Genomic DNA, 21,712 nt, shown 5'->3' with positions numbered 1-21,712 from the left:
GCAAAAGTGGGCAACAGGCCACTGTAGGGGAATACAGTTAAACATAATAACATGTTCGGAAACGATCCCCAAAGCCAGGAAGCATGTATAAAGCACAGATTAAGCAGACTTACGTTTGAAGCGTGTTTTCCACGAATTGTCAACGAACACGAACTTAGAACTCCACTTGTCGTTCCTCTACTTGGTTCACCTGTTAGGTTATGATACATATGAATAAACATAAATCATGCGGAAAAACCATAAAGCCAGGAAACATACTATTTACACATAATCATTTAGCATAATTCAGATGCATACACTTTGTAGCGTGCCCTCCCTAGCTGCGCCTAAAACGAACAAGAACAAGTCTTTAGGATTTGTATTGAAACACAAGCGTTGCACGAGCACGAGCATCGCACAAACCCGCGCAGGCCTTGCGGCGCACACGAGCTGGCGCTGCTCGCAGCCCACGAGCATCAGCCCGCGCGCGCGCCTTGGCTTTTGCTGGGCCTGGCCCTGCGCTGGGCCTGGCGTGGCTGGCGTGTGTTTGTTGCGCTTCGGCTTGCTGGGCGATGGCCCGGCTTCGTGCTGCGCCTTCGTCTGGCAGGCCTCGACCGATGCTAATTCGTACGATACGCTTCCGATTAAATTCTAGATTCCGGAATTCATTTCTGATACGAACAATATTTAATATTTCCGATTCCGGAATTAATTTCCGTTTCCAAAAAATATTTAATATTTCCGTTTCAAAAATTATTTTCCGATTTCGATAATATTTCCGATTCTGACAATATTTCCGTTTCCGGGAATATTTCCGATTCCGGCAATATTTCCATTTCCAATAATATTTTCCGATACGTATCATGTTTTCGTTTCAGGCAACATCTACGACTTGGATAATATTTATATTTCCGATACTATCCAAATTTCCGTTTCCGGCAATATCATCGTTTCCGGAGTATTCACTTGCTTGCCTTTGACGATCTCAGCTCCCACTGAAACCAAGATCCGTCGCTTCCGAATATCCATAGATGGAGTATTTAATGCCATTAAATGTTTGATCCGTTTACGTACTATTTGTGTGACCCTACGGGTTCAGTCAAGAGTAAGCTGTGGATTAATATCATTCATTCCACTTGAACTGAAGCGGCCTCTAGCTAGGCATTCAGCTCACTTGATCTCACTGAGTTATTAACTTGTTAATTAATACTGAACCGCATTTATTAGACTTAACATTAAATTCATACTTGGACCAAGGGCATTATTTCCTTCATCACCGACACGTTCAGATCCGTCTTGATTATCGTAGCTTAGACAATCGATCAAGATACTTTGCTTTTGGGAAGAACTCACTTTGGAGGCACAGAGAGAATTAGGGTTCTCTGTGTCTCTAGGGTTTGAGTAATGAATTGTGTGTTGTGTTGGAAAATTGGTTAGAAGGTTATTTGCATAACCTTACTAACCGACCAAGCCATAAGGCAAGGCCGACTAGCAAGTCCCGCGCAGCATCACACGGACACGCATAGCGAGCTGGGCCGTGGGTCGCGCTGCTGCTGCTGTGTCGTGGTCTTGGCCCACGCGCGCACACAGCTGCTCGGCCATGGGCCTGCGCTGCTGTATCGCCTTGCTTGCTTGCCAAGCGCGCGCTCCCATTGGCCTTGAGTGCTTCGTGCACTCGGCTCGTGGGCCGCTCCTCGTATCCGCGTTTAATATATTTCTGAATATTATTTATCGTTTCGTATACGACGAATCACCATCGTACGATACGATTTATTTGTTTCGCCTAACTTACGAATATTCGCGATACGATATGCGATTCCGATGCAAGGTCGTATCGTATAATACGTTTTCCAAACTAATTTCCGAAAAGCTATTAAATGAATTCCGATTCATTTAATCCGTTGATCTGTTACGTGTCATTGGTGTGACCTTGTAGGTTCAGTCAAGAGTAAGCTGTGATTTCAATATCCATTAGAACTCACTGATCGGAAGCATTGCTCCAGCTAGCTGTTCCGATCACTTGATCTCACTGAATTAATTGTTGGCAATTAATCTGAACCTTGGTATTAGACTTAATGCACCTTGGGTGAAGGACATATTTCCTTCAATCTCCCACTTGTCATTCAGACAAGTGTGCATCCACATTCCTTTGTCAAACTTTTGCAGAAGGTTAAGCCTAACCATTCTGAGCACGGCCATGCATTTTACAGTATCTAACTCTACGAGAGGCCTTGTTACACAACAACACCCTATCCTGTCAAAGATAGGAGGACAATCCATTCTTGCAATCTATGAACACTCACTTTGATTCATAGTACGCCCAATAACTGCTTTTATAGCCTTCTTTTACGGTGCAACGTTTAACTAGTATCAAAGCGAACTAATTCTCAAACGAGCAAACATAATCGCTCATGTTCTGAGAAAAGGTTTCTAATCACCATTAATGAGAACTACCTATGACATGACTTTAATCTCTTAAAGTGTTCTCATGGTCAATCCGATACAAGATCCAATAAGTATCTATGCAAAATATTCTGGCATCCAGTCACTCTAGTTCAAGAAACAGAACTAAGTAATCTACTTGCAATCTAATATTCATTAGTCATTGGTCGTCCACCTTTCAATGACCTGGATTAGGGATCCTTTGTGACTTCAATATTCAAGTTCACTTATGGGTGTTTCTTTGTCGAAGAATCCATCTTGACATCCCAGTTGAAAGATTTGAATCACATGGACTTATCATTTAATTCTAAACCACAATTAAATGAATATGAAATAAATAAATTAATTTCATAAATATGAAATGGTTAAACCAATTGTTTCAAACATAGATCTAACAGATGTTCTAAAACAATACTTAGAAAATCAAAGCCATTCTCCAACTTGCTTGATTCCCATGGTTGCTACATGTGCGTTGTGTTTCACTTGTGGCAACGGTTTAGTCAATGGATCCGCGACGTTGTCGTCAGTTCCAACCTTGCAAACCTCGATTTCCTTTGTTTCAACGATCTCTCGAAGTATATGAAATCGCCGCAGTACGTAGTTGGACTTCTGGTGGCTCCTAGGCTCCTTTGCCTGGGCAATGGCTTCGCTATTATCGCAATACAAAGCCATTGGTCCTTTAATGGAGGGGACAACACCAAGTTCTTCGATGAACTTCCGAATCCAAACAGCTTCCTTTGCTGCTTCTGAGGCAACAATGTACTCGACTTCAGTTGTAGAATCCGCAATAGTGCTTTGCTTAGCACTTTTCCAGCTTACTGCCCCGCCGTTGAGGCAGAACACAAACCCAGACTGTGATCTAAAATCATCTCTGTCGGTTTGAAAGCTTGCGTCCGTATAGCCCTTAACAATCAACTCATCTGTACCACCATAAACCAGAAACTGATCCTTAGTCCTTTTCAGGTACTTTAGGATGTTCTTGGCAGCAGTCCAATGCGCCTCACCTGGTTCTGACTGGTACCTGCTCGTTGCACTGAGTGCGAACGAAACATCCGGCCTTGTAAAAATCATAGCATACATGATGGATCCAATAGCCGAAGCGTATGGAATTCCACTCACCTTTCTACGCTCATCAGATGTTTTGAGACACTGATTCTTGCTTAGATACGTGCCATGTGACATGGGTAGATGGCCTCTCTTGGCTTCCATCATATTGAACCTAGCTAGCACTTTGTCAATGTAAGTGCTTTGGCTTAGTCCAATCATCCTCTTAGATCTATCTCTATAGATCTTGATGCACAATATGTACTGTGCCTATCCTATGTCCTTTATTGAGAAACACTTCCCGAGCCAAGTCTTTACAGACTCCAACATAGGAATGTCGTTTCCAATACGCAGTATGTCATCAACATACAAGACTAGGAATGCAATTTTACTCCCACTTACCTTATTGTATACACAAGATTCGTCCTGATTCTTGATGAATCCAATCTTATTGACTGCTTCATCAAATCGTTTATTCCAACTCCTTGATGCCTGCTTTAGTCCGTAGATGGACTTCTTAAGCTTGCATACCTTTCCTTGGTTCTTTTGATCGACAAAACCCTCCGGCTGTGTCATAAACACAGTCTCTTCAAGAACACCATTCAAGAAGGCAGTTTTGACATCCATTTGCCATATTTCATAGTCATGAAAAGCGGGAATCGTAAGGATTATCCGAATAGATTTAAGCATCGCGACTGGAGAAAAGGTTTCATCGTAGTCAACGCCGTTAACTTTCCTGTAACCTTTTGCTACCAATCTAGCTTTGTATATGTATACAATTCCATCTTTATCTTTCTTCAATTTGAAGACCCATTTTCATCCGATAGGTGTGAACCCATCTGGCAAATCAACCAAATCCCAGACTTGATTTTCAGACATGGAGTCTATTTCAGATTGCATGGCCTCTAACCATTTAATGGAGCTTGGGCTCGTCATAGCTTGCTTGTAAGTCATAGGTTCATCACTATCCAATATGAGAACGTCTAAGTTTTCAGTCAAGAGGACGCCTGTCCATCTGTCCGGCTGAAAAATAGTTCTACTTGACCTACGAGGGGCAACAACGTTTTGAGGAACTACTCCCACTGGCTCTTCTAAAGACCTTGGAGGTACATCAACCTGAACTGCTTCTAAAGAGTTCTGAGTTCGTTGTTCGTCTCGAATCTCTTCGAGGTCTATTATTCTCCCAGTTGTCAATTTGGAAATTGAAGGAAATAATGCCCTTGGTCCAAGTATGCATTCTATGTTAAGTCTAATAAATGCGGTTCAGTATTAATTAACAAGTTAATAATTCAGTGAGATCAAGTGAGCTGAATGCCTAGCTAGAGGCCGCTTCAGTTCAAGTGGAATTAATGATATTAATCCACAGCTTACTCTTGACTGAACCCGTAGGGTCACACAAATAGTACGTAAACGGATCAAGTATTTAATGGCATTAAATACTCCATCTATGAATATTCGGAACCGACGGATCTTGGTTTCAGTGGGAGCTAAGATCGTCACAGGCAAGAAATGAATACTCCGGAAACGATGATATTGCCGGAAACGGAAATATGGATCGTATCGGAAATATGAATATTATCCAAGTCGTAGATGTTGCCGGAAACGGAAACATGGTACGTATCGGAAAATATTATTGGAAATGGAAATATTACCAGAATCGGAAATATTGCCGGAAACGGAAATATTGTCAGAATCGGAAATATTACCGGAATCGGAAAATAAATCCGGAAACGGAAATATTAAATATTTGTTCGAAACGGAAATTAATTCCGGAATCGGAAATATTAAATATTGTTCGTATCGGAAATAAATTCCGGAACTGGAAATTTAATCGGAAGCGTATCGTACGAATTAACATCGGACGAGGCCTGCCGGACGAAGGCCCAGCACGAAGCCGGGCCATCGCCCAGCAAGCACGCGCGCCACAAGCCCAGCCAAGGCAGCGCCCAGGCCTACCGCAAGGCAGGCCCAGCGCGCGCCAAGGCCACGGATGCGTGGGCCGCGCTGCATGGGCTGCTGTTCGCACGCGCATGGGCAGCCCTTGTGGCTGCCGTGTGTGTGTGAGTCTGTGCTCATGCGTGATTCCTAAATCTACAAGAGTTAGTGTATGATTAAATTTCTATTCCTAATTGGATAAATTAATTAATAGAATTCATGTAGGATTCTAATTTCAATTAATTCGTATCCTACTAGGATTACGATTCCTTTTCCATAACTCTATAAATAAAGGCCTAGGGGTCATAATTTATACACAAGTTTTAAGTATTCAAAACTAAGATTTTTAAGCAGAAAAATCAGCCAATATTCTTGCCTACCTAACCGAAAATATTAGAACCTTAAGGGCGATTCTAGTTGGTCAATCTTAAGGCGGATCCGGACGTGCTGTGGACTATCTACGGAGGGACGACACTTGGAGTCCTAAAGACTTGTTCTTGTTCGGTTCGGGCGCAGCAAGGGAAGGCACGCAACAAAGAGTATGCATCTAAACTATGCTAAATGATTATGTGTAAATAATATGTTTCCTGGCTTTATGGTTTTTCCGCATGATTTATGAACTGTCATATGAATCATAACCTAACAGAAATATGATTTCTTTCCAAAAAGACACCGTCACGAGCAACGAAAACCTTGTTGTCTGACTTGTTGTAGAAATAATACCCCATAGTTTCTTTTGGATACCCAACGAAGAAACATTTGTCAGATTTAGGTTGTAGCTTGTCCGAAATTAATTGCTTGACATATGCTTCGCAACCCCAAATCTTCATAAAAGACAACTTTGGAAGTTTCCCAGTCCATAATTCGTTTGGAGTCTTTTCAACAGCTTTTGACGGAGCACGATTCAGTGTGAGTGCTGCAGTTTGCAACGCATGTCCCAAGAACTGTAAAGAAAGTTCGGCCTGACCCATCATTGACCTGACCATATCGAGTAAGGTCCTGTTTCTCCGTTCCGACACTCTTTTCCATTAAGGTGTCCCCGGAGTAGTCAATTCAGAAAGAATACCGCATTCTTTTAGATGGTCATCAAACTCGTGGCTAAGATATTCACCTCCTCGATCCGATCTTAGAGCTTTGATTTTCTTGCCATGTTAATTCTCTACTTCATTTTTAAATTCTCTGAATTTCTCAAACGATTCAGACTTGTGCTTCATTAAGTAAATATAGCCATATCTACGGAAGTCGTCCGTAAACGTTGTGAAATAGCTGAACTCACCTCTAGCTTTCGTACTCATAGGCCCACATACGTCCGTATGTATTAGCCCTAGTAGTTCGCTTGCTCTTCCTCCCACCTTTGAGAAAGGTTGCTTTGTCATTTTGCCAAGTAAACAAGATTCGCATTGATCAATCTTCTCTAAGTCGAATGATTCTAGAATTCCTTTCCGTTGAAGTAATTCCATGCGCTTTATGTTTATATGGCCTAATCGACAATGGCACAGAAATGTGAGATCCGAATCACCAGTTTTAGCCTTTTTGGTATTTATGTTATAAATGTGTTTGCTCGTATCTAGCACATAAAGACCGTTTTCTTGTTGTGCTGAACCATAAAACATTCCATTCAAAGAAAAAGAACAACTATTGTCTTTAAATTGAAAACTAAAACCTTTAGAATCCAAACTTGAAACGGAAATGAAGTTTCTGGTGATACTAGGAACATAGTAACAGTTTTCTAGTTCCAAAACAAACCCACTAGGCAAAGAAATAAAATAAGATCCTACGGCTAATGCAGAAATCCGTGCTCCATTTCCCACGCGTAGATCCATCTCGCCTTTATCAAGCTTTCTACTTCTCCTTAGTCCCTGCGAATTGGAACATAAGTGTGATCCACAACCAGTATCTAATACCGAAGAAGTAGAATTTGCAAGATTACAATGTATAACATATATACCTGAAGGAGAAGCAATGTTTCCGTCCTTCTTCCCTTCCTTTAGTTTGGGGCAATCTCGCTTGTAATGACCAATTTCATTACAATTGAAGCATTGCGATGTAGAAGGAGAAGAATTCCTCTTCATCTTGCTCTTGGAAGGCGCCAGATGCCCTCCGGGAGTGGACGAAGATTCAGCCTTGCTTTTCTTCCCCTTGCCTACTTTCTTGAATTTAGTGCACCTCACATTCAAAGGGTCTTGATTGAAGTTAAGGATTTTCTCGCATTTCACGAGTAATTCCACAAGTTCACATAATGTGCTCTCTTTCGGATGAAAGAGATAGTGCATCTTAAAACCCTCATAATCCTTATGAAGAGAATTCAGCACTAGTGTAATAGCTATCAACTCTTTGATGGAACCACCAAGTCTCTCAATTGTGAAAAATAATTCAGACATCATATCCACATGAGACCGAATTGATGTGTTCTTGTCCATCTTGACAGAGTAAATGCGCCTTTGTGCCTCCAGAAGTTCGATTTCTAGGCACGACTTACGTGTGGTTATGAGCTTGAGATCGCCATCGAATTAGCCAATTCGTCAACCCCATTGCTACCAGTTTGGCACAAGGGTCGAAAACCCGCACACTTATCCTCGAGGCTACTTAGGAGAGCTTGAGGTTCAAAATTAATGAACCTCCCTCTCCAACTCTCAGGGATAGACTTAAGGATGAACTCCGTGACAAGGTACTTGTGAAGTGCCCAACTTCTGTACCTTTCAGGAGTCATGCCTCGCGCATCATAGCTAGGAAAAGGTTGTTCAATGGCATAGTGTATGCCATTAACTTTCAAAACTTCGACAAGTTTCCCTTTCCATTCAAGAAAATTAGTCAAGTCTAGCTCGACATCCAGAATTTCGGCTGATATGATTGTTGTTATGTTTGCGACCATTTTGATTACTACAATCGAAAAGAATTTGCAATAAATAACCATTCATAACATTCAATAACTTTGAAATAAAAGCAAACATGCAATCATTAAAGCTATTAAAACATTTCATTCATGCAAAAGGCAAAAACATGGTCCAAAATGAATAAAACGATTCCAAGACCCCAAAAGTCCTAAATCCTTAAGCAGCTTTAGCATGTCTTAAGTAGTTTAAGATTTTAGGTAAGCAAAACCTATTGCTAGTAATCTCGAAATTACTCTTGGTTAATAAACTAATGCCATAATTTATCCCATTGCCACAACATAATGCCATTGTTGTTTGAGTTGTAACCACAATCAACGTGCTCCTTTAGGACGCCTTACACCCTAAGTCAAATAAAATAGCACCTCGCTTTAGCGTAAACCTACTATCTTAGATCCTTAGATTTTTGTAAGTGCTTGATTTGGAAGGCAATTTTTAAACTCAATATTACTTGGACCTAGTTGTTTCTATGTTGGTTCGATTATTTAGTGAACTTAATCTAATCGATTCATATGAAACAACCTGTTCATGCAAAGCATACATACATTCATACATTCACGCATAATATATATACTAAATTGCATAAAGAAATGGTGATCTAGTATGGCCCAAAACTTCTTTTCTTGAAGCATCCAATCTTCATCACCTCTTTGTTAGCTTGGCATCGTCTTGAATCTTCATTCAAATGCTAACTTAAAGTTCTAAACTTAGAAATACTTGAAAATAATAAATTACATCAAAATTTCCATGGTACGCAGACCATATTTAAAACTTTACATTCAAAGATAGAACGGTACGCAGACCGTATTTAACTATCCTAAATTTGGCCATACAAGTCACTTGGAGTACCTGCATTACATAAAATATACATTCTATGCAGACCATTCGTGTGCTAAAACGAATGGCCCATGTAAATATGAAAGTATTTACGTGAATTAATTAAAATTCACGTTCTCATAAACGCGTCCTAAAAGATTAATCAATTTCCAAATTATTAATCCTTAAACTTTATTCTAATTAAAATTGAATTTAATTAAAATAATGCGACCTGCGAAAATAATTAAAAAAATAATTAAAAAAATAATTATTTCATTTTAATTTCATTTAGTGGCTCCCACTCAAACCAATAATTATTCCGGATAATTAATTATGAAATATTAAATTAAAACTCGCGGCCCGGCCCAAGCAAATAAAATATTAAATTAAATATCCCGTTAGCCCAAATTAATGCAAATATACGAAGCCCAACGAAATAAACAATTTTCAACGAAAAAGTCCGATTACGTAGTTGGGCTAGGCTTGCGCCCAGCCCAATGCCCTTGCTTGTGGCCTACGAGGCGCACGAGCAAGCTCGCACACCCCCAAGCCTACGCGCGCGCGCGCGTGCCTGCAGCTATCGCTGCCCCTGCGCTGCGTCGTTGTGCCTTCGTGCGCTGGACGTCGCATGGCCTTGTGCCTTGCTTCGTCGCAGCCCCCCTTTCCTCGCCCAGCGCGCACGAGGCACGCAGCACGCTTGCTGCTGCCCGTGTCGTTGCGGCTCGGCCAACGCATAGTAGCCCGTATGGCTCGACGAGCAATACGTCCACCACACTTGTGTTCGTGCCTTTGGTTCGTGATACGGACCAACTCAATTAAAATAAATTTAATTTCACGAACTTGCATTAATATTATTTTTCAAAAATTTACGATTTTTATTTTCGAAAAACAACGATTTTTAACGATTTAATAAACTCCAACGACAATCCAATTTCGTAAAATTATTAAATCAAGGGCTAACATTATTCAAACTTTTAAGAACGAACGAATCCACAATAAAGTTTGAACTTTTAATTAATAAAATCCGAAGCTTTAAATCGTTCATTAACATTTAAATTTCAGATTTTTAATAATTTGGTTTAAGTGCGATTAAAATTAACGAAACCATTCAAAATTTTTATCTAATAATTTTTAAAATTATCCACTGACCCATGAAATTATATCCCCTTTCCCAATTAACCGAATTATTAAAACAAAATTAATTAAAATTCAATTAGGGTTTCAAATTTTACGAATTGGGGAAAGGCCAAATTAGGGTTTATACGTATCGGAAAAATCTGACATTTTTACCATAGATCAATAATATATTCAGCATGATTGTGTCAAAATTTCAAGCAATTCCGAGTAGTTTAGGTCTACCTTTTAATTGAATTACTGTCCAACACTTTTAATTTTTAATGAAAAATTAACAAAAACACCCAAAAAACGACACTTCGAGGCCTGTTTTTACAATTCCGTTCTCATGAGTTGATATTAGAAAATCCTTTTCAATCAGATTAGGGTTTTAAAACTCGAAAAAACGAATAATTTTTATTTCGGACCTGATTATTACGCAACTCATCCAATAATTCGTAAAAATTCCGAAAATTCAACAAAAAATTCAAAATTTTCGACAGATGCAAAAACAATAAAATCATGCTAATTCATGATTTGAATACATAAGGTTCATGATACCAATGTAGGGGAATACAGTTAAACATAATAACATGTGCGGAAACGATCCCCAAAGCCAGGAAGCATGTATAAAGCACAGATTAAGCATACTTACGTTTGAAGCGTGTTTTCCACGAATTGTCAACGAACACGAACTTAGAACTCCACTTGTCGTTCCTCTACTTGGTTCACCGACACGTTCAGATCCGTCTTGATTATCGTAGCTTAGACAATCGATCAAGATACTTTGCTTTTGGGAAGAACTCACTTTGGAGGCACAGAGAGAATTAGGGTTCTCTGTGTCTCTAGGGTTTGAGTAATGAATTGTGTGTTGTGTTGGAAAATTGGTTAGAAGGTTATTTACATAACCTTACTAACCAACCAAGCCATAAGGCAAGGCCGGCTAGCAAGCCCCGCGCAGCATCACACGGACACGCACAGCGAGCTGGGCCGTGGGCCGCGCTGCTGCTGCTGTGTCGTGGTCTTGGCCCACACGCCCACACAGCTGCTCGGCCCTGGGCCAGCGTTGATGTGTCTCCTTGCTTGCTTGCCTAGCGCGCGCCCATGGACCTTGAGTGCTTCGTGCACTAGGCTCGTGGGCCGCTCCTCGTATCCGCGTTTAATATATTTCCGATATATTATTTATCGTTTCGTATACGACAAATCACCGTCGTACGATACGATTTATTCGTTTCGCCTAGCTTACGAATATTTGCGATACGATATACGATTCCGATGCAAGGTCGTATCGTATAATACGTTTTCCAAACTAATTCCCGAAAAGCTATTAAATGATTTTTCGATTCATTTAATCCGTTGATCTGTTAAGTGTCATTGGTGTGACCTTGTAGGTTCAGTCAAGAGTAAGCTGTGAGTTCAATATCCATTAGAACTCACTGATCGGAAGCATTACTCCAACTAGCTGTTCAGATCACTTGATCTCACTGAATTAATTGTTTGCAATTAATCTGAACCTTGGTATTAGACTTAATGCACCTTGGGTAAAGGACATATTTCCTTCAGCCACTGTGAGCCACCGTCCTGGATGCAGGCAGCGGCGTTTGGCCCAGGTGGCTGCGCCTGGCGCCAGTGCTGGCATCCAGTACTTAAGCAGATCAGTGGTTTGCTGCTCGAAATCTGCTCGTATTTTCGAAATTGAAATTAGAAACTCCCCAGCGGAGTCGCCAGAATTGTAGGGGGTTTTTTTTTGTATGCTCGGGCTCGAATTGCCCTTTTTCCCTACAAGGGGGTGCTTTTTAGAAACCTTTGAACTTTTGGATCTTGAAGGAGTCGCCACCAAACATTATTTTAGGGTCCCGTTTGGAAAGACCAAGAGTGACTCGATTTGGATAAGGCTTTGAATCTTCGAAACGGATGGGTGAGATCCGGGCACGGGAACGAGATGCTTATTCCACGAGCTTTAGAAATTATTCAAGTACGTGGCACAATATTTTCGAAAATACCCTAGTTTAGACTATGTGGGTTTGAATTTAGAACAAATTGAATTTCTACTTTGTATTGTGGTCACTTTGCTTTAAAGTTAATTTAAGGGAACCTAAGATCGGTTTGTCCAAGAAATTATCTTTGTTAAGCGTGATGTAACCTTGCATTTTGTTGTATTTAGCATGTGCGGTGCTGAAAGCAATAAAGAAAATAGAGCAACATCACAATAGTAAATAAGTGCGAAATTAGTAAATAAAAGACCCCCTAGAAATGGACTAGGGAGCAGGTCCACATTGCCTAGAAGGACTAGGCAAGTAAAGTTGCATAATTGAAAGTGCAGAATTGAAATGCGTTATTGAAAGTGCGGAATCGAAAGTGCGAAATTGAAAGGTGCATAATTGAAATTGCAACATTTAAATTTGAACTTGGGCACATGAAATCCGGACGCCAAACGGCTACTTAAAAATAAGTGCGTTCGACACGAATTCAAAGCCAAAAATCTCAACTTGGGAGAAGTTGCTCACCCCAAAGTATCCTGATTTTGCATATAGAACTTGAACTTGAAAGCTTGAAACTTGAAATATTGAAGTTGAAATACTTGAACTTGAACTTGAAATGTTGAACTTGAACTTGAAATATTGAAGTTAAGAGACTTGAATCTCAAAGATCGGGCCTTTTAATGTTGAAAAGGTTAGATCTTTGATGGGCTCTTACTTTGGAAGAATCCTAATTTAGGGAAGTAGTCATGAGCAACCCTAAACATTGTTGGATCTTGAAATTTGAAAACTTGAACTTGTATATTGAAAAACGGAGTCTTGAATCTCAAAGACTAAACCTTTAAAAGTTAGAAAGGCATCATCTTTGATTACTCCATGTTTGAAAATGATTCTAATTCAAAGAAGTGATTATACACAACTTTGAACATACTTGAATCTAGAAAGTTTGCATTTTTGTATTTTGAAAAGTTTGGATTTTGAAGAAATGTATGATTGTTGCAAGTGACATTTTTAAGAGTAAATTAAAATGCCAACTTACTAACCATTTTGAAATAAAAAATCAAAGCAACATTGAATAGATTAGGCGTGGATGCTGCCAAAAAGGACGGAAAGATGTCGTTCTTGCTTTTGGATTGTATTGCTGTACCATTATACGACTTTTACGACCTTGGCACGTAGTGATTTCTTGGGGATTAAGGCTTATCTTTCGTCTAAAAACAAGCCGTTTCGGGTTTTTGAATTCGGTTTTACGGGACGAGGCCCGGCATGCTCGGTTTTGTGGGTCGGCTCCCGAATTTGACTTGCCTTAAATGATTTTGAGTGGAAAAGGCCTTGTAAAACAAATGGGATAGTCCATTGGGTGAGTTTGTACTTGGATTTTGAACTTGATTTTCTAAATTTGTATTTTGTACCGAGTTCCGGAAGGGGCACGACCTCGGGGATTGGATTTTGGCTCTTGGATTTTGGACATGCCTTTAGCAATTGGAATTTCCGCACGGAGTTGCTCCAATTACCTAACAAGGATAATGGTATCGTCATCATCCCAATGGGGAGACACAAATTAGGTGTCTACATGAACAAATCAAGTATTTAAAGTAATTAAATACTCCATTTATGGATATTCGGAATCTACGGATCTCGGTTCGAGTGGGAGCTGAAATCGTCAAAAGGCAAATTATGAATACTCCTGAAACGATGATATTTGCAGGAAACGGAAATATGGATCGTATCGGAAATATAAATATTATCCTAGTCGTAGATGTTGCAGGAAACGGAAACATGGTACGTATCGGAAAATATTATCGGAAATGGAAATATTGCCGGAATCGGAAATATTGCCGGAAACGGAAATATTGTCAGAATCGGAAATATTATTGGAATCGGAAAATAATTCCGGAATCGAAAATATTAAATATTTGTTCGAAACGGAAATTAATTCCGGAATCGGAAATATTAAATATTGTTCGAATCGGAAATGAATTTCGGAATCGGAAAATTAACCGGAAGCGCGTCGTACGAAATAAACATCGGACGAGCTTGCTAGACGCATGGCCCAGCACGAAGCCAGGACTGCGCCTAGCAAGCCCATGCGCGCAAGGCAACGTAGCAGCAAGCCAAGGCACGCATGCCCAGCCAAGAAGCACGCAAGGTCAGGCCCAACGCGCAAGGCAACTGGCGCGCCCAAGCAATGGGCTGCGCGCAGCGCTGTGGGCCGAGCTGCTTCGTGCGCGCGCACGTCCAGCGCTCCTCGTGGGTTGTGCGTGCGTGTGTGCGTTGAGTTCGTGCATGCATCGAATCCTTAAGCGATTAAGATTAGATTAAAGATTAAATTTCCTAAAGTTACTAGAGTTAGTTGTTTAATTAAACAATAACTTATTAGTTTTAATTAATGTCTTATTCTAATAGGATTAGATCAATTGAAACCTAGTAGACTTCTAATTCCATTATTCTAACCCTATAAATAGGTGATGGCATTCACAATTTATAATCACTCCAATTCAAGTATTCACATAGTTTTAAGGATTAAAACTAAAGTTAATTTGCCTCAAATTATATTCAAATAACTTAAAACCTTAGGTGAAATTCTAGTTAATATTAAATCTAAGGCGGATCTGAACGTGCTGTGGACTATCTACGGAGGGACGAAATTTGGAGTCCTAAACTTGTTCTTGTTCGGTTCGGGAGCAGCTAGGGAGGGCACGCTACAAATGTATGCATCCTAAATTATGCTAATTGTTATGTGGCAATTAATTGGGATTCCTGGCTTTAAGGTTTTCCGCATGAAATATATATGCTTTATATGTATCATAACTGATGTGGGCTTGAATATCTCCAGCATAAGGCCCAAAGAGGCTACAATGACCAATAAGGCCAGCTGGGCCCAAGCCTAGGAAGTAGGCCCAAACCTTGGTACCTAAGCGAAATAAGAGCACAGCCCCATTTTGGAAAGCCCATCTTCTCTAAGAAGCCAGGTCCAATTTGTAAAAGGCTCATCATTGTTGGCCAAATGACACGTGTCCTAAATCCCCAAGGGGCACACACCCCACAGCTAGGGTTGAGGGATCAGTTCCCAAGAAACCCTAGCACTATAAAAAGCTCAGATCCCAAGCTAAAAGGCAATCAATTCATTCCCACCCACCTAAAACTATCTTTACTCTGCCTTCTCTCTACGAATTACTTCTCTCTCTAGCTTATACTCACTTAAGCATCGGAGGGAATATTCCTACGGGAATATTCTTGTTTTGCAGGTTGCCAGAAGTTCGTGCCAGGTCATACTTGATACCTTCGAGGAACGCGTGCCATGTCAGCACCGTAAAAGATCCCACAACAATAACCTAACAGGACGGTACCCTTTATTTTCAATGGCCCATGTCCCATTTGGACGAGCACTCTTCTTGTCAGATTTGTCTTTACGGTGATGGTTGTCAAACGTTTCCTTTCCCTTTAACTCTTTTGGGGCGGAGTGTTAGGTTATGATACATATGAACAACATAAATCATGCGGAAAAACCTTAATGCCAGGAATCATATTAATTGCACATAATCATATAATTAGTCTAGGATGCATACACTTTGTAGCGTGCCCTCCCTAGCTGCGCCCGAACCGAACAAGAACAAGTCTTTAGGACTCCAAGTGTTGTCCCTCCGTAGAAAGTCCAGAGCACGTCCGGATCCGCCTTAAGCTTGACCAACTAGAATCGCCCTTAAGGTACTTAGAATTTTCGGCTAATATGTGGCAAGTGTTTGGCTGATTTTTGCTTGAAAATCTTACCTTTGAATACTTGAAAAAACTCGTTCATAAATTGTGAACCTAGGCACATATTTATAGAGTCATGGAAAGGGATTTAGAATCCTATTAGGATAGCAATTAGTTTAATTAGAATCTCATTAAAACTCTATTAAACAAATTCTATCTATTAGGATTAGGATTTAATCATAGAACGAATTACATTAGCTTTAGGATTCATATTGAACACAAGCGCTGCACGAGCACGAGCCGCACAGCCCGCGCAGGCCTTATGGCCCACGCGAGATGCACAACCCGCAGCCCACGAGCTCGCGCGCGCGCCATGGCCTTGCGCTGGGCCTGGCGAGGCTTTGGCAGCGTTGTGTTGGGCGCTTGGCTTGCTGGATGCGGGCCTGGCTTCGTTTAGGGCCTTCGTCTAGCAAGTCTCGTCCGATGCTAATTCGTACGATGCGCTTCCGATTAAATTCCCGATTCCGGAATTCATTTCCGATACGAACAATATTTAACATTTCCGATTCCGGAATTAATTTCCGTTTCGAATAAATATTTAATATTTCCGTTTCCGGAATTATTTTCCGATTCCGATAATATTTCCGATTCTGACAATATTTCCGTTTCTAGCAATATTTCCGATTCCGGCAATATTTCCATTTCCGATATTATTTTCCGATATGTACCATGTTTCCGTTTCCGGCAACATCTACGACTTGGATAATATTTATATTTCCGATACGATCCATATTTCTGTTTCCGGCAATATCATCGTGTCCGGAGTATTCATTGTTTGCCTTTGATGATCTTAGCTCCCACTGAAACCAAGATCCGTCGATTCCGAATATCCATAGATGGAGTATTTAATGCCCTTAAATACTTGATCCGTTTACGTACTATTTGTGTGACCCTACGGGTTCAATCAAGAGTAAGCTGTGGATTAATATCATTAATTCCACTTGAACTGAAGCGGCCTCTAGCTAGGCATTCAGCTCACTTGATCTCACTTAATTATTAGCTTGTTAATTAATACTGAACCGCATTTATTAGACTCGTCATTAAATGCATACTTGGACCAAGGGCATTATTTCCTTCAGTCTCCCACTTGTCCTTAGGGACAAGTGTGCATTTCCTAATTCCTTTGTCACTCGATGCTTGCTCTTGAACGTAAGGTAAGAGTTGTCATCCTTATTATGTCTAGAGGTGTTTCTCGATTTCAGAGTTCAACTGATAAAATAAACAGATAATCATAGCCTACGATTCATCCGAGCACGGCCATGCATTTTACAGTTTCTAGCTCTCCGAGTGGCCTTTTACAACTTTTAGCATCTCATCCTGATTTATGGGAGGACAATCCCAATCTTGCGATCTTGAGATTAGACTTCGTTTGACAGGTGATTACCTGAGCGTTGCCTTTATAGCCTCTTTTTACGGTGCGGCGGTTGACAACGTCAAAGTAAGCAGTTCTTAAACAAGTAATCTCAAATCACTCAGGTATTGAGGATTAGTGTCTAATAATTTTAATGAAATTTACTTATGACAGATTTTTATCTCTTACAGTAAAGTTTCATAGGTCTGTCTGATACTAGTCTTCCCAAAGTAAGTATCTATGCAAATGATTACGACATATCCATGTCCACATAGTTCAAGAAACAAAACTACTAGTCATCTTGCATTCTAGTCGTCTAACGGTTTCTATGCGTCCATCTTTATAGAAAACTCCGAACAGGGACCTATTTTCAACGTTTGAAATTCAAGTTCACTTGATAGACATTTCTTAGTCACAGGACTGGTCCTGACAGTCTATCTTGAATATATCGCCAAATTGAAGGGACTCGTCATTTAATACTAAACCAAGATTAAATAGAATATGAAAAATACATTTCATATATGATAAATGTTCAACCCCAATGTTTTACAACCATGGGCCTATAACCCATCTTTAAAACAATTAATGGAATTCAAAGCTATGCTTGATTTCCAGTGCCACAATGTGAGTGTTGTTTCTCACTTGTTGCATAGGTTTAGTTATCATGCTTTGCCAATCTTAATATCCTTTTCATCGAATGTTCTTTCGAGATAGGATGGTAAGATCTTTTGAGTATGTTTATTTTGTTATCTAGTCTTTCTTGCTACAATAGCGGTTCTACGCATTTTGCAATGAAGAACCATCAAGTCAGCAGACATGTGATCTACCCAAGTTCAGTGAAGAACCCTTTAACATAAACAACCATGTTTTATTGCTTCTTAGGCAATAAGTATTTTTACTTCAACTGTATAGGTTGCTAGTGATGCTTTGTTTGGATTTACTTATCCAAGAAGTTCACAGATATGTGGAAGACTTTCCATCTGTATCTCTGAACATAGAAATTAATATTTAATTTCCCACGCAACAACTTATAGTCTCCAATCCATGTTGCCATTTCAAAACACGGTGCTCTTTAGCTCGTCCTTGTCAATGGTTAACTCCAAAGGGATCTTTCTTTATCCTTTGCCAGTGTTTATGCGTGTAGCATCAATATTTAACATATCTTTATTTCCTTGAATCAAGAACTATTCCTATGTACCTTTTCAAGTACCATGGGATTTTCTTGATCTCAATCTAGTTGATCTTTACTTAGATCAATAGAGATTGGTATATGTTCGTCATGCCTAAAGTCATACGATACATTTTTGGCGATCCTCATATTATATCATACATGATTAATTCTTTTGCAGAATAATTCCCAATTGAATTCTATTCATGTAACTTTAGCTTATTCTAGTTTCAGTAGATACTAAATCCAGCTAAATTCTTTGACATATAATATAGGTGAAGAATCTCATTTAGATCCTTTGATGTTTAACTTAGTAAATTCTTATACATAGTTCAAACATTCTTTACTTAGATTTATTCATATGGGTCGAATATCTCCAATGGAGTCTTTCGTGTTTGATTTAGTGAATTCCATTACTTAATCCAAAACGATATCATAAGATCTTTGTAAATAGATCTTAATACCCAGTATGTACTAAGTTTCGCCTTGGTCCAGCATTGATGATTAATTTCAAATTTAAGTCATTCGCATTTGAATGTTATTTCACAATAGAGAGATATGTGTGTGATACACATAGGACCAATCAAGTTTTTACGTACTCCCACTAAACTTCTTATATATCTATAAGAATCATGTATATTTTATGAAACTAAAATACTTTATTAGTTTTACTAAAATACATTTCTAATTCCCAATTGCTTGCTTAAATCTGTACTTAGATTTGATAAGCTAGCTTTCCTTTTCAAACATTTATTTGGATCCACAAATCCTATGACATTCCATGTACATAGTTTCTTCCAACATTTGATTGAGGAAGATGTTTTGTCATCCAATTGCCATATGTACCAATATGCAATCATCGCTTGATTTATAGACTTGAGCATTACGATATGCATGAGGTTTCAACACAATCCATGCCATGAATTTTCTTGTAACCTTTAGAAACTAATATAGCTTTGTGTGTTAACACAATTCCATGTTTGATGGTTTTTATCCTTAAAACCAATTTGCAACCAGTAGGTGTGAAACTATTCTTGCAAATCAACAAAAAAATCAATTTTGTCATCAAAACATTGAGTATGCTTTATGGCTTCTAACCATTTAAAAAATTGAGTCTATATATGGCCTCTAACCATTTTAGAGAATCTAGGTTTCGTCATAGCTTTCTTACAAGTCACAAACTCATTAATCTTCATAATAGTTTGACTGCAAGTTGTAGATTTATTCACTATCTAATAGAAGAATCTCATAGTTTCATTGACCTGAACTTTATGTTTCTTCACTATCTAATAGAAGAATCTCATAGTAGTGACTTGAACTCTATGCCTACTTGGGTATAGAACATCAAACAATAGAATATCAACAGGCACTTTGAGAGTCCTTTGAATATTCTGTTCTCCTTGAAGCACTTGTAAAGTCTTCTAAGAGATGTCTATTCTTTAATGCCACTTCTAAAGTACTTAAAGAATAAGTGTTCGGGTTTTCTGAAGAACTTCGAAAAGCCTCCGGAATGTCCGTTTATGTTTGTTGTTCGCCTCGAAGACTTTCGAGGTCTATTTTCTCCCACTTGTCATTTTGGAAACGAATCTCCAAAAGGACATTATTTCGAGCAAACAAACATTATGTTCTCAAAAGTTTGTGGTAGAAACAATACCCTTGTGTCTCATTTGAATAAATCACAATGAAACATATATCTATACTTGGGTCTTAGTTTGTCGAATAACAAACACTAAGCTCCCACTGAGTTTAGCAACTCTTTAGATATATATTATCGAAAAGATATTCTGAAATTACTTTTCAATAGCTTTGACGAATTTGGTTTAGTTTAGTGTTAGTTGAGCATTTTGTTTAAGAAATTATAGGAAAAGTCGTTATGCTTCATCATTGATCGAATCAAGTACTAATTGACTTCGATCATTCCAACTTAGATATGCCATATCTTATGGAGCTAGATTGTGAAATTACAACACACAATCATTGATGATCATTCTTGACTTAAGTAATCATCAACATGCATGATCTAACTTAGATATTTATGATTTCTCGCCAAGTGGATTTTATACTTCTGAATCTTTGAACTAGCCAAACGGATTCAAACTTATATCACTTTGGGTAAATAAACCAATATTCACTCAAATCTAGGTGAAATAATAAAGTCATAAAATCTTTCTTTAGCTTTGAACTCTATTGTCTAGGTGTTCTAACAATAGTTCATATCTTTTGTTACTTTCAACAAGTAAGACTAGCTTGTCTTGAATGATCTAGAAATCAATCAACTTTCAAAAGTCCATCAAAATAGAGCTTTAGAATGTTAACTTGTTGATATGGTCTAAGCAACAATGCCAAAGATTAGTGGAACTCAAATCAAGGGATTGATTTGAACCTAGTAAAGTTCTTATTGTTAAAGAGTTGTTTGTTTTAATCAATCATATTGACTCAACCCGTAAATGACCATTTCATCCAAATAAACAAATAAACATTGTTTTTGTTTTTCTTGAATGTGAGTCTTTCTGTGTTTGAAAACGGAAATTTAGGTATGCTGATTATGGAACATTATAGCCATTAAGTTCCAGCCTTGAAAGGACTTAAAACAAACTAGATGACCCTACAACTAATGTAGCATTGCCATGCTTCATTTTCCACTTGTAGGCCATTAGTGTAGCCTAGCTTCCATTGTTTGAGTTATTACCTGAAGTAAGAACCTCAGGCGGTATATGATACCAAGGAAGTTTGATTTCTAGGTCACTTCTCTTTAAACATAAACTTATAGGTAGAAACGAAATCGTAAAATTTCTTTCATTTGTTCCTTATTTTCCTATTTCTTGTACCCTTTCTTATAGCCTTAAGAATTGACTTCTTTAGTGTTGACTTTTATACTTTATTAGACATGTCCAATGTCACTCCAACAAAGTTCTTGCCATTTAATGTATGTTGAATATTCTTTTTCAACTAGATGATCTTACCAGAAGCTTCTAAAGTTCTCTAAGCATCAATCTATTTGAATGTCTAGGGAGACTCATTCGAGAATTAAATGGATGAAAGATATTAGGTTGTTAACCATTGGTAAAGTTGAGCGTTTAAACTCAATGCTTTATGATCTCAAAACTACATTTTATTTTGAATTCACAAGCACCAATCGGTTCGCCATTCGACTTTGATACTCGAAAACAACCATAAAAGTCGATATAAGAAACGTACATTTTAAATTGCTCACTTTCTCTCATTTCCGTGAATCGTT

This window comes from Spinacia oleracea, chromosome 2 (assembly GCF_020520425.1).
Source record: "Spinacia oleracea cultivar Varoflay chromosome 2, BTI_SOV_V1, whole genome shotgun sequence".
Taxonomy (NCBI): domain Eukaryota; kingdom Viridiplantae; phylum Streptophyta; class Magnoliopsida; order Caryophyllales; family Amaranthaceae; genus Spinacia; species Spinacia oleracea.
The sequence above is the reverse complement of the archived record's forward strand: the minus strand, read 5'-3'. Positions refer to the sequence as shown.